The sequence below is a fragment of the Euwallacea fornicatus genome, unplaced genomic scaffold (assembly GCF_040115645.1).
Source record: "Euwallacea fornicatus isolate EFF26 unplaced genomic scaffold, ASM4011564v1 scaffold_109, whole genome shotgun sequence".
NCBI lineage: Eukaryota > Metazoa > Arthropoda > Insecta > Coleoptera > Curculionidae > Euwallacea > Euwallacea fornicatus.
Window position 1 is genome coordinate 26,432 of NW_027096077.1, and position 14,490 is coordinate 40,921.

A 14,490-nucleotide genomic window follows, 5' to 3' on the forward strand; every position below is an offset into this window, starting at 1 on the left:
GTTACAGTTCTTGACAATTTTCTTTATGTTCCTGAACATAGTTCGATACAATTCCGCGATCATTCATACCGAGTGGGTCTAAATTGTTTATGCGTCCCTTATTAACTTCAAAAGGTGTGAATTTGGTAATGCTATGAATTGAGTTATTATATCCCAATACAGCTCTTTTCATAATTTTTTCTGAATTCCAATGTTTATTGGTTTCTTTCAGCCATCGGTAATGTTCGATTATTGTCAAATGAAACCTTTTAACGGGAGAGTTAGAGTTACTATTCTTAGAGGTGGTGTAATGCAGTTTATTTTATAAATTTTGCAAAAAATTTCTAAATCGATTTTTTTAAATTCTGACCCTTAATCACTAGTAATTTTTAAAGGAAGTTCATGATGAGTGATGAAACTTATCAAATTTTCGACAATAGACACACCTATTAAACTATTTAACAAATAAGCTTGACCATACCTAGAAAATGCATCAACTATTGTTAAAAAATATTTGTTTTCTATTCTGTATGTATGTAATGTAAAAGATTTGGTAGTTGTTGATGTTAAATTGAATTTAATAATTGGAGAATTTCAGTCATATTTGTTTCTTTGACATATTTTGCATTCATTAACATATTTTTCAATATACACATCCATATTTGGCCAATAATATTTCTTTGTTAAAGCAATCTTCATTTCTGTTATTTCCCTATGGCGAGTTTTTGTATTGTGATGCAAATCTAATTTTTTAATTTGATCTTCGTCAGTTAAAATATCTTCTCGCATCTTTGGAGATTGTACGAATCTAAATGAAGAGTTTATAAAAATATTTTGCATTGTTACCGTAAAAATTATTCCCAATCGCGAGTCTCGGAACAAATATGCGTAAAGACGTTTAGGATTAACATATTCTTTTATAAATTGAATAATTCCATTAACTAGATCATTTTTTGGAAGTATAACATAAAATTTTGTATTTTCGAAAATCTTTTTCTTTTTACATTCTACCTTTTGAATATCGCCTCTTATTACAAGGACTTGATTTTTATACCCGTTAAATATTCTTTCCGTAATTGGTAAATTAAAAATTGGATTTTCTAATGAGGTTTACACTGTTTCTAAATCATCGTCAGAATTCTCGATGATTTCTTGTGGAAATTTCTTTAAATTCAATATTTCGTTGTTTCCGTATTTATTATTAGGTGATTTGTTTTGCACATCAGATATAACATTAATTTTTGGTGGTTCTATATTTCCTAATATTTCCTTAACCGTTTGTTCGTTTAATTGTGGATACTTTTCTCTATTTTTACAAAATTCTAAAATTGCCTCATCACAATCACCTGGATTATTCGTTATTGAAAGTGTTTCTAAAGCATTTAGATCTTTACTTGGGTTTCTAGGTAATGCATCTGCAGCAGTATTAAATTTTCATTTCTTATATTTAATTGTGTAATCGAACTTTTCTAATTTAAGTCTTCACCTTATTAACCGATTTTTTGGTTCCTTTAGGAAATAAACCTATTGAAGTGGTTTGTGATCTGTTAAAATTGTGAATTTTGTTCCAAACGAATATAGGCGAAAGTATTTACATCCCCGTGTTACTGCAAGTAACTATTTTTCTATCGTAGAATAATTTATCTCGGCTGAGTTTAAGGTTCTAGAAGTATAACCAATCGGATGTCCATTTTGGTACAAAATAGAGCTTATAGCGAAGTTTAATGCAACCGTATTGAGTTCAAATGGTTTGGAAAAGTTCGGATGCGCTAATACTGGTTCAGAGGTTAAGACGTTTTTACAAATTTGAAAACAATCGAGAAATTCCTTATAGTACTAATTTTTTTAATTTTTCTTTAGGTATTGTGTCATTGATTTTGTAATTTTGGCTAAATCTTTAATAAATTTTCGATAATAGCCTACTAATCCGAAAAATGACTTTATTTCTTGAACTGTTTTTGGTAGAGGGAATTTTTGAATTGTTTCAATTTTCTTCGGATTTGGCTTTATTTCTAATGGTGTTCTTACGTGTCCCAAGAATTCTACGTCTTTACGAAGGAATAATTTTTTTTTTCTTATTGTACCTTAAAACATGCTTGGCGTAATTTTGAAAATACTAATTTTAAATTTTGAATATGTTCTTGCAATCCAGTAGTGAAAATAATATCATCCATATAAACCATACACACTTTATCTTGTAATTCTTTTAAAACTTCATCCGTAACTCTTTGAAATGTACTAGGTGCATTTTTAAGTCAGAAAGACATTCTTAGATACTCATAATGACCATTTTCTACAGTAAAAGCGGTTTTTTTCGATTGAATTTTGGGCCATCTCTATTTGATGAAACCCACTGGCAAGATCTAAAGTAGAAAAATACTGAGCACGTCCTAATTTATCTAATATGTTATTAATATTTAGAATAGGCCATCGTGAATTTACCGTTTTTTCGTTAATTTTCCGATAATCTGCTACAATCCTCCATTTTTGTTTATTTGTTGTATCTAATTTCTTTGGAACAATCCATATTGGTGAGCTCCAAGGACTAGAAGATGGTCGAATAATTCATTTTTTAGCATTTCGTTGATTTGATGCTGAACCTTTTGTTTGTGAATAAATGGATATCTATATGATTTAGTATGTACCGGAATTTCATCCACCGTTTTCATTTCATGTTTAGTTTTTGAGGTAAATGTTAACTTATCATCAGGTTTTAAAAACATATCGGAGTATTCTTTTGTAATGTACCCTTAGGCTACGCCTATGCAATACGCTATCTTAGTAGATTGCCCTGGGATGACCATATGTTGGGAACCCATTATTTTCCTATTAGGGTTCCCTTACATAAAGAACCTTTCACTCCTTTACCCTTATCAAGACAAAAGTCTAAATACGTATTCATTGGCTAAAAAAAATCAGTACAGCTGCAATTCTCCTTAAATTCTCATTTTGCTATTCTTTTAAAACGTCACGGTTTAAAGACTTAGAAAGTTACCAACTATGGATTATCCTGTGAATTGCCAAAACCCGGGGTACGTCTATGAATACCGACCCCCACATACTGGTACTGAAGATACTCTGAAGGTAAAAAGAAAGAGTTAGACACAGAGAGACATAGAGGAGATATATAGTGTCAATGCAGGATTAAAATAATCTCTCAGTATCCTCTTTCGAATAGCTACTTTGATGTTAAAAATCATTCATTATTTAAATTTGTGAACGATTAAGGTGTGCGTATCACAACCAGTACAATAAAGATCTACCAAAAGTGCTTCCGAGTTTTGTTTCGCGAAGTTCCATTACACTTTACATAGTTTCATGATTGCACTTTTCTCTTCTGAGCCTATATGATCTATTCTGATTAAATTTTGTATATCATTTCCGTCCTCATAATTAACATTATACAAAGATAATATATTATTTTTCATATTATCTAAAGTGCAAATATAAGTTTTCCCATTGAACAGTCGGACTGGAAGGCGTTCTTTCATTGTAATATCAACAGTTTCATTTGTATGGTTTTGAATTTCTCTAAGTGCGTATCCGTTCTTGGAAGTACTTAGACCTTGCAAGATCATCATTCCATCTAGGTCAACTCGATCTATTATGATATCGTTTTCAAATATTTTTATTGGAAGTTTCTTAACAATTTTTTCATGTGGATTTATTGAGAAATGATAACATTCATCCAATTTTTCTTGAATTTTAAAAGGAATTTTAATTTTGGAATTCACTAAAATTTTATTTATTAAATCTATATTCAAATCCAAATTCAATAAATCTGTCAAACCTAAGATTCCATCGAAATAATTGTGAAAATCAAATAATATAAATTCTATACCGTGGTTAATGTTAAATTATTTTAAAATTGGGATGATTGCACAAAAATTGGTAGTTTGACTGCCTAAGACTGTTTTAACAATATTTTTTGATTCATAAATATTATTTGGAAAATATTTTTTGACAAAAGTTGGTTTGATTACTGAACGACTACTACCGGTATCTATTAAAAGTTTTATATTTAATGCTTTAATTTCGATATATGACAGAGCGCCTTTAAGTGAAATATTTGTTTCTACTATCTGAGTTTCTTTGATTCAAAAAATGTTACGAAAATTTCCATTTCTTTTCCCTTCAGATTCATTTGAAGCAATTTCGGTTTCTTCCACACTTTCAGGAAAGTACTCGGTTTCTTGATTGTAACTATCCCATTTAGTTTCTGGTTCCAATTAGTCTTGAGCAAATAATTGTGCACTAATTATGTCATTAGCATTGTTTCTCTGAAAATTATTGTAATTCCTATAATTTCCTGTATTATTTCCAAAATTTGAATAGTTAGTTCGAATTGTAGGGCTTTTTGAAGTAGTTGACATTGGAATCGGTTTTCGTAATTGATCTGGTTTTATTTGACCCGGTCTAAATACATTCATAGGTCTTTGATTTTGGTAAAACGTATTTGATTGTTGTGGGTTAAAATCTGAATTAAATCCTTGTGGTGGCAAGTTAATATTATAATTAGTTTGGTAATTTTCGAATCGTCGCATTTGACTATTAAAATCTCGATTAGGTCTTTGTTGATAAAAATTTGATTTCATTGGTCTATCGCCTCATTTACCAAATAAAGATTGGAAATTATTAAATTCATTTGCGTAAGCCATCTCATCTTCTAAACTCTCAGGTCGTTTTAACTGCATATTATTTTTCAAAATTCCTGTACATCCGGCGATAAAGGTATTCAATGCAGTTTTCTCATGGTGTCTAATATCCCATTGTTTTTGTACTGCACAAAGTATATTATCATTTCCAATACGTTGGATAATATTACTTAAAATTAATTGTACTCTTCTTGAGTCTTTCAGCTCTACCTACTAACAAATTTTGGATTGATTCGAAAATATGTGTGTTTAGCTTTTCGTCTTTTAATGAGAAATAACTAGAAATTACACTCTCACAACGACCTATAAACCTATTAAGTGTTTTGCTATCATAATAGGGTTTAGTCGAATTTAATCTGGATTGAAACAAATCCCAATTTAATTTAGGCGGTACTACACATGCACCTGTTGAACCGCTACTAGAAGTCATTTTTAGGCTTTCACTAGTAGATGTATTATTTCCTTTAATTTAAACGCTAATCAGTCGATATGATAATTAATCGATCGATTCGTCAACTTCACTATCGGACATTAACGATTGTTTTTCAAATTATTACTATTTAATAAAATTCGCAATTCTTAATTATCCCTATCCAAATCCTTTAACAGAGGATAATTGCTGGTTCTTGAGAACTTGATTGCCTTCTCGGGTTCCGTTGTGGTCGAGTTTGATGCTTTTTACAGATTGTGCAAATCAGGGTTGAAACCACTGGTAGTGTCTTCTTAACCGCACGATTCGATTTTCCAACATTACTGCGCAATCCTACCGACTGCGCCAGTTAAGTTTGAGGTTCGAACAAACTTATTTAAAAAAAAAATATATATATATATAAATTTGTTATTACAATTTACACTTATTTTGAGCAACATCAACACTAGACGAAGGAAAAAATCGGAATCCCTTTTTTCTTCGTTTTAACTAATTTATATAAAAAATATACGTATTATACATAAGGGTTCTAGAATCTATGATTTCCTATATTACGTCGCAGTAAAGAGTAGTATTTTCTCTAATTGCAAGTTCTAGACAATAGTAAACACTACGCAATTAAACCCTTTCTCATCTTTCGTCAATATGGCAATAGTTACCATGTAACTTGGCTAGACTCCACTTAGAGTGACTGTTTATTTTTCGCTTAGTTATACCTTTGACGAAAATGATTGATATTTAATCGATACTTTACTTAAAATCAATGAAATCATTATTACTATTATAGTATAGGTATTTGAATTAGGTAGTAAAAAATACGTAATAATAACTTTCATTACCAAGTAAATCAAATTTAAATCAAATAGTATATAATAATTAATAATTTCCAATTCCAATAGAAATGGCAAGCCAGGTATCTAAACGGAAAAGTTGGGAAATCGTCAAGACAAGGCAGGTGAGTTCAGTCAAAACTTTGTAACATGAATTCAATATACAATTTATAAGGTAATTAACATTGTTCATGGATCTGTGATTGCAACCGTTATCGCAATAATCCAACTGACGATCCCTTAAAAATGCAAAATAGTAAAAGTGCAAACATGTATCGATGTAGAATTATTTTCACGATTTAATTAGAAGTTATCTCTAAATATACCATTTAATTATAAAACTGATTACACATAAGTATCCCCTCTAGTTGGCTGCGGCTGTGTTGGGGCGTTTGTCATTCTCTCTTATTGAAAATGAATCTTTTGCACTCGCGAATTGGTCAATTTTTATTTTGAAGAGCAATTAATTCTGGATTATTTTTTGTTTTCGATCAAAAGATAAAAGTACAAATACACATTTTTTTCATAACATCTCCTCGAGCAGAGAATATTTCTTGGACAGACACAACATTTTTGAAAAATAGATTGTTCTGGTTTGAGATACAAAACTGAGCTCTTGTACACAAATTATCATTAACATTAGGTATTTTCGAACGCCAATACAGTTCAATATGTTTTATAGATTTTGTGGCCAGTGGCTGCGCAAATGTTTAATTTTTTGTGAGGCTTTTTACACTTAGTTTCTATACCAAACTTTTTTACACAAAAGGTACTAGAAATGGTGGTCATCGGCGATGGATTTGTCGAATACAAAAAAAATTATGTTGTTACATGCCAACAAGTAAAAAAAATGGGAACTCAAGTTATTTAATTGAATTTCTCGAAAACCGTCGCTTCTAGCGTCACCAATAAGGTATAACTTTTTTAACTAGAAAAGGTAGGGGAACAAATTTTATGAGTCCAAAATGACATACACCGTGGCACAAAAAATGTTTATATGGTTTAAATGACTCCTAATTGTCGATTGTGGCACCCTCTAGAAGATACACCGAAATCGTCGATAAATTTGAATTGATCATCTCCAAAAACCTCTATATAAGAAATTTTGTGAAATTAGCCCGAACTGTTCCAGAGATATTAAAGAAAATTTGATTTCATATTTCAACTTTGACACCCTGTATCTCAGTTATTATCAACTTTTGGTATAACATAAATTTAGCTATGTTGCATTATTTTTATGTCATAAATCCATCGTTGCTCTGTATCCTATTACTTAAGACTCACTCTGTATATAGGTGTAGGGTTGTAAATAGCTATAGATTATAGTTAATAATTTTAAGTTGTATTAATGAAGGGGCACTCATAGATATCCTCTTAAGAGTACGCCCGTGGTAGGTAGACAAGAATTCTCAACCATTTTCCTCGTCGATATTGAAATTCTTCCCAATAGACTTTGTCGACATTGGACTTCTCCACAATAAATTTTGGTCGGACTTAGAATTGCAGTTCCAATTCCGTTTGGCGAAATTAGCGGTAAATGACCAATTTTAGATTGCCTTAGCGGCATCCTAGCCAGGGTACGCCCATGGTTTATGACCATAGGCTTTTTTATATTTAAGGGAGTTGAAAAATATGTATAGGAGCTTTTTCTTACCGTTGATCTCTAGCGACTCAGAAACTGTGCCTGCGCTTTGTCTTTCGCTATATTGTCATTTCACATTAATAAACTAATACTTACAATCTTTCTTCGTAACATGTGATTTCTTTGATAGATATAAACACCACCTTATATCTACATCCGAATTAAAACCTGATACTGCATATGTATTTATACAGGGCGTCTCGGAAGTAATGGAACAAAAAGCAACAGCAGGTTTCTGTCATCAGAATATTACGATCCAACGCAATTGTTGCATTCCGAAAGTTGATATTAAAAAATATATAGAGTGTTAAAGTTAAAATTTTATTTTTGATTTTATTTCATATCTTCGGAATTTTTTGATATATGACAATGAAATTTGGTATACGGGGGTTTTTGGACGCGATAAACAATCTAATGCTGTCGGTTTTATTGTCGTTAATAAAGGGCTCCCTTGAAACTGCTTTAGTTAGTTAAAAGGATTTTAACTTTTTTCTATGCCGCTCCAGTAACCATATTAATTAAAAATATTATTCTGTCTAATAATAATAATATTAATAATAATCTTTACTTCCTAGGAAATAGGCTAACGACCGTTAGGTCTTTCTGCCCTCGTTTAGAATATTTTCAACTTTTCATAGAGTTTTTTCAAACTTACTCATATTTGAACAACATTAACATAAATTAAATTATGGATTCTTATAAGTTAAATTATGAATTACGAAAGAAAAAAAAAGAAAAAAATATTACATTGGAAATTAAATTTATGAATTCTAATGAAAATAGGAGTAGGATTATTTTAGGTTTAGAAATGTTCTAACAGTTTGGATGCAGGAAAAAGGAAGCGGGATTGTTTTGTTTGTCTTGCTTAGCAAAGAGGGTTTAGTATGTCTAGGTTGTGAGTGTTGTTTTTCTATTGGTTTTTAGTTGTAATATATAGTCTCATACATTACCTTATATTACAATGTTTCCCCTTTGCTTCCGTTCAATCAAAACACGAAACAATATTATTTTGACATGCAAAAGGAAAGAGGATGCCTGTACGTAATTCCTATTGTAAATGATATAAATGTGATGTAAATTTTGAGGCTACTAATAGGTACACCTTTTTTGTTTCAAATATTAAACAGAATAATATTTTTAATTAACATGGCTACTGGAGCTGCATAGAAAAAAAGTTAAAGCGTTTTTAACTTACCAAGGCAGTTTCAAGGGCGCCCTCTATTAGTTACAATAAAACCAACAGCATTAGATTGTTTATCACGTCCGAAAACCCTCGTATACTAAATTTCATTACCATAAGTCAAAAGACTCCGAAGATATGAAATAAAATCAAAAATAAAATTTTAACTTTAATACTGTATATTTTTTAATATCAACTTTCGGAATGCAACAATTGCGTTGGATCGTAATATTTTGATGACAGAAACGTGCTGTTGCTCTTGGTTCCATTATTTCTGGGACATCTTATATATAAGCGTCGTGCTTATACCCGACCATCAGCGGCACGTGCGACAACTCAGTCTCTGCATCGTCATGAAGTTTTGACGAGTAGGAGGGTCGCGGTGGTGAGCGCAAAAGGGCTGGTCGCGAGGCTGTCTGGAGCTGCCGTTTTTGCAGATTTTGATAGTAGTTGCAAATACTTCAGTGAGGCCGTGGAAGACTGACGTGGAAACGGTTTCACGTAAACAGCCGTTGTACACGAGTCAATCGATCCTGAACTCTAGGCGCAAGTCGATGTTGATGTCGGAGTAGTTAGCAATCACGCGAGAATCCACGGAATCCAGAATAAATGCTGAGTCTATGTTAATATTATTATAAATAGAGAGGTAAGGATGTATGTGGGCCATTATTGCTATTATTATTATCGAAGTCAGTTGTTAGTTATCGTTGTTAAGATATTTGTAGTAATTTAATTAATAAATAATTTTGTTTAATATTTCAAGTTAGTAAAAACGTAATTAGCTTAACGAAATTATTATATTGTGTGTATACGACGAAAAAATATGTGTGAAGTGATACACTGTTGTAGGCCGGACTGTCCACTATATAACGCACACAATTAACGTAATAGTTTTTCCTTGTATTCGAATTGTTTTCAATTTAAAATCGAAAATTTTGTCCATTTAACTGATTTTCCATCTCTTGAAATGAAAAAGGTGCCATATCGAGGGATAGATTTTTGATCGTCCTGTATGTTGAATGCGTTGAATTTTCAAATTTAAATTGAATAGAATACGATTAGAGAGAAAAGCTAATATATTAACTGTGTGTCCGTCCTATAGTGGGTAGGCAGGCTGGTACCGGTATCTTCTTGTCACGTGACCGTACTTTGTGTTTTTCTGTGTGTACGTAGTTTATATTTCGAGTACCTTTACATAATGATTTTCCACGTACCCGTAGTGTATTTCCGCGTGCTCTTAATTTGTATTTTACATGTGTCTTTCAAATTTTAGTTAGAAACGGTCCGAACGTAAGACAAAATTATCACATTAGTCTTATGCGTCGGACAGAGGGTAGATTTCTTTCTTGGTCGAGGAAAATCTTAAAAAAACTTTTCTTCGATCCTTTTCACTCGCAGTGCTCTTTCCTTGTATTTCTCAACAGAGGCAATGGAAAGTATGAATAAATTTCCTCCGCCATCTGATGAAGAAGATGCAGGTGTACTTTATTTTCTACTTGCCTATACTCTATATATACAGGATTCCCTATTTAAAGCTGTGATTTAAAATTTCTGAAAAACGATACGTTGTACGAAAAAAAAATTCAAATAAAAGTTGTCCGATAAAGAGGGAGACATGTCATGAAGACGGTGACTTTTAGCCAAAACGTCATTTTAAGGTCATTTCAAGGGCAACTTTTTTTCCAAATGGCAACCCTGTATTTTTTAACAGATCCTCGCAGACTTTCAAACAATAAACATCTTTTATTTGAACAATTTTTTTATTAGACATTTTGTTGCAGAGTTATCCTTAATTTTTGTCCAATTTTTGAGATAGTCGAAATTATTGCCTTTTTTAAAATAAAGTTTTGCAATTCATATTCCGTTTAAAACTGATAAAAATCCTTCTATCGAATCAATAAAAAATATATATATCTACGAAAAAAAAATCTTAAATTTCCTCTTGTTAGAATCTACCTTATAACAAGGTCTACAGGAAATCTATATTCTTTTTTTCGACAAATTAATTGTCTTGTGTGAAATTATTCAAAATTCAATAATTGGAATGGATTGCTACAGTTTGGATCAAAAATTAGAAAGGGCTTTTATTTATGGAGAGGCTGGAAGAAATGTTAGTGGTGCAGTAGAACTTTATGCTGAAAGATTTCCAAATGAAAGAGTTCTCTATTGGACGAATTTAACAGTGTCATTAAAAATTTCAAAGAAACGAAGACGTTGAAAACAGAAAACACAATTGCTCCCGAAGTGCAACACATGAAGGCACTCAAATGGCAGTTTTTGCAGCTGTTGCTTTCGATCTCTATGTAAGTTGTCGTCAAATTGCTACAGAATCGGGAGTATCATAGATAAGGATCCAAACAATTAATATGAATAAATATGAGTAAAGGTGAATAAATACTAATCCTTACCACATTTCTTTTCATCAGGAACTTCATGGAACTGATTTTGAAAATCGAATCAATTTTTTTAAGTGGCCAAGGCACTAATTAAATCAAAATCGCAATTTCTTCTGTAACGTTTTGTTTTCGGACGGATCCTCATTCACAAACCATGTTGCAGTGAATCGCAATAATTGCATTTTTGGAGTGTTGTAAATTTACACTGGCTTAAAGAAGTTGAACGTTAAAGACCATGATCAATAAATGTATGGTGCGATATTGTCGGGAAATATATATTTGGATTTTTTTTCATTGAAGGAAACTCGAATGGAGAAATGTACCGCAATTTCTTGCGTAATAAACTTCCGAAATTGTTAGATAACATTCCACTTGCGATTAGACGGGTGATGTGGTATCAGTATGACGGCTATCCATCTTATTTTTTTAGAATGTGTCGTGAGTTTTTTTATGAACTGTTTCTAAATCAATAGATTTGATAGAGCGACCTAGTGAATTGGCCTCCTAGGTCATCTGATTTGACCTCATTACATTTTTTCCTATGGTTTTTTTTTTAATGACAAAGTTTATGCAGAAGTACCAACAACTGCAGACGACATAAAAAAAAGAATTGATGAACGGGGAGATTTTGCGCACTGCAAACAATTTTTTTCGAATAAGAGTTGATACGTGTTTGGAGCAGGAAAAACATTCTTTTGAACATTTTCTTTCATAAGTTTTTCAAATCGGGATTTTAAATTAATTTGCCAAATACATTTTTTTTATTGTTGGATAGAAGGATTGTTATGAGTTTTAAACAGAATATGTATTGCAAAACTTTTTAAGAACAAAAATGCAAACATTTTGACTATTCATTACTTTACGTAGTATTTCAAAAATTGGACAAAAATCGAGGATAACTCTGCAGCGAAATATCTAATAAAAACATTGTTCGAATAAAAGATATTCATTTTTTGAAAGTTTAGAAGAATCAGTAAAAAAAAATATGGGGTTGCCATTTGAAAAAAAAATAGTTGCACTTGAAATTACCTTAAAATGACGTTTTGACTAAAAGTCACTATCTTCATGACACGCCCCACTTTTTACCAGACAACTTTTTTTCAACTTTTTTCTTCATACAATGTACCGCTTTTGAATAATCTTCAATCACAGCTTTCAATGGGACACCCTGTATATACATTATAGATACAGGGTGTCTCGTATTAGTAAGCTAATTCAATAACCGAAGATTCCTTAACGAAAATAATCAGACTTTTCTTGTGGCACTTTTTCTTTAGTGTTTTTTATATTTATCATACAGTTGAAGTTAGTTTAAAAAATTGTTAATAACTTGGGTGTTTTTTAAGATATTTTAATATTTTAATTAAATTTTGCAGTGGCGTATAGTTCGATTAGATGCACATTTTCTATGGTTTGGATAAAAAAATTTACAGAAACGATAGTAAAATGGGGGGTCGCATGTACTTTTCGCCCCCAACTGTTTTTTGCCCACGTCAACGATTCGTTTGTTTAGTTATTTGAATTAGCTGTGTCGTTATTTGGATTTCTTCGTTCTTGCAAAATTTTGATTTACACCGTACGTTGGAAGATGTTTTGGCTTATTGCCCCTAATACGTGATTTCCGGTTTTTATTTACGTCGAACATGTACCACGAAGAAGAAATTTCACAAATTGTCCATAACAATCTGGATATTGGCACGAGAATGATTGCTTTTCAAATGGAAAATCGAGAGAATAGTAAGTTCAACATACACCAAATGCTAAAATGACAATCGTATGTGTGTTTTGGAACTACGGTCTCGACATAAATAGCAAATGGAAGCCGTGTATGGCGGGGCAATAAGTTGAAATATTTTTTGTGAAGTAAGCTATAAATCTAAATTTTACAAGAATGAAAAAATCCGAATAAAGGAACAACTAATTTCAATAGTTAAACAACAAATGTACCATTGGCGAGCGCCAAAAAAAGTTGGAACGAAAACGTATACACGACCCACTATTTTTCCGATTCTTTTTACATTAAAAAAAAATTTAAATCATAAGAAATGTACACTTAATCGAACTATACAAGGGTATTCATGCTATACGGCATGGAATATTGTGACCAAAACACGAGGCTTTCAAAAAGTTTTATCTTTGGACTATATGAGGGTCTATTATGACTACTTTTTAAAATTATTTTCATATTATACAGGGTGTCCCTAAAGCCCTAAAAGTATCAAAGTTGTGTTTTTTTTAATGAAACCCCTTGTATATTATTACATTTTTGAGTTCTTCGTTCAAAATAAGTGTGTATTTTAATAAGATTTACAGTACCTAACACTTAAGGTTTTTTAAATAATTAAAATGTTATCAAAATTTTACATAATTTTCATGTTTTAAACACTTAAAAGAAGTATTTAAGTTATGTAAGTGCAATTTGCAGTGTAGTGTAACAATAGATAATATTTTGTATCCCAATCATGATAAATTTGCTATCTTATACAGGGTGTGCAAAAATGAAAATTAATCTAGTAAAAATTTTAAGTGGTCATAACTACATTAGTTTAAACGCAATGCCACATTTTTTAACTTACCAGAATATGTCTGTTTAGTTGCTTATCGAATGGTACTAGGACGTTTACAGCTAAGTCTTCGCGTTTTTACAGAATACAGTATATAATTGTTCTTTGCACCAGTTGGTTTGTTTCTGTTCAAAGTTCTAAATTACGTATCAACTATAACATAAAACAAAAACAAACTAATTATAACAAATGTTCAAAATGTCGACCGTCCATTTTTCCAGACACTTACAATTCTTTTTTCAAAACCACTACTAATTCTGGACAACATTTACGGGGTCAAACGCGTCTCTTAAACGTATTTTTATGTCATGCGGAGTTGTCGGAGGCGTATTGTAGACAATTCATTTTATGTATCCCCACATAAACAAATCTAGAGGAGTTAAGTTCGGGGGTAGGGGGGCAAATTTTGAAATCAATTTCTCCCAATACACCTTTTTTTCAAGTTGACATTTAAAAATTGCCGAACTTCACGATGATAATGAGATGGAGCTCCATTCAATTGAAGCCACATGATGTTTCTAATATTTAAAGAGAGTTTTTCTAATAATACTGAAAGTTGGTGTGAAAAGGAAATCTAGAAACATCATTGTCTACAATACGCCTCCGTAACTTGCGTACACAATACGAGTCAACCATGCCATTTATATGATAACTATTTCCATATTACGAAACATGAAAAAGAGTTTAACTGCGTAGTGTTTACTATTGTCTAGAACTTACAATCAGACAAAATACTACTCTTTACTGCGACGTAATATAGGAAATCATAGATTCTAGAACCCTCATGCATAACAAGCATATTTTTTTATATAAA

At 31.5% G+C, this 14,490-nt stretch overlaps 1 long non-coding RNA gene across 2 annotated transcripts in view; it reads left to right on the forward strand.

Annotated features, from left to right (window-relative positions):
- LOC136350084 (uncharacterized) overlaps positions 1-14,490 on the forward strand; it is a 37,666-nt gene that overhangs the window by 10,545 nt on the left and 12,631 nt on the right. For both annotated transcript variants that reach the window (XR_010734063.1, XR_010734062.1), the window contains one exon: positions 5,964-6,019. This is a non-coding gene — a long non-coding RNA (uncharacterized lncRNA). The remainder of the gene's footprint in view (positions 1-5,963; positions 6,020-14,490) is intronic.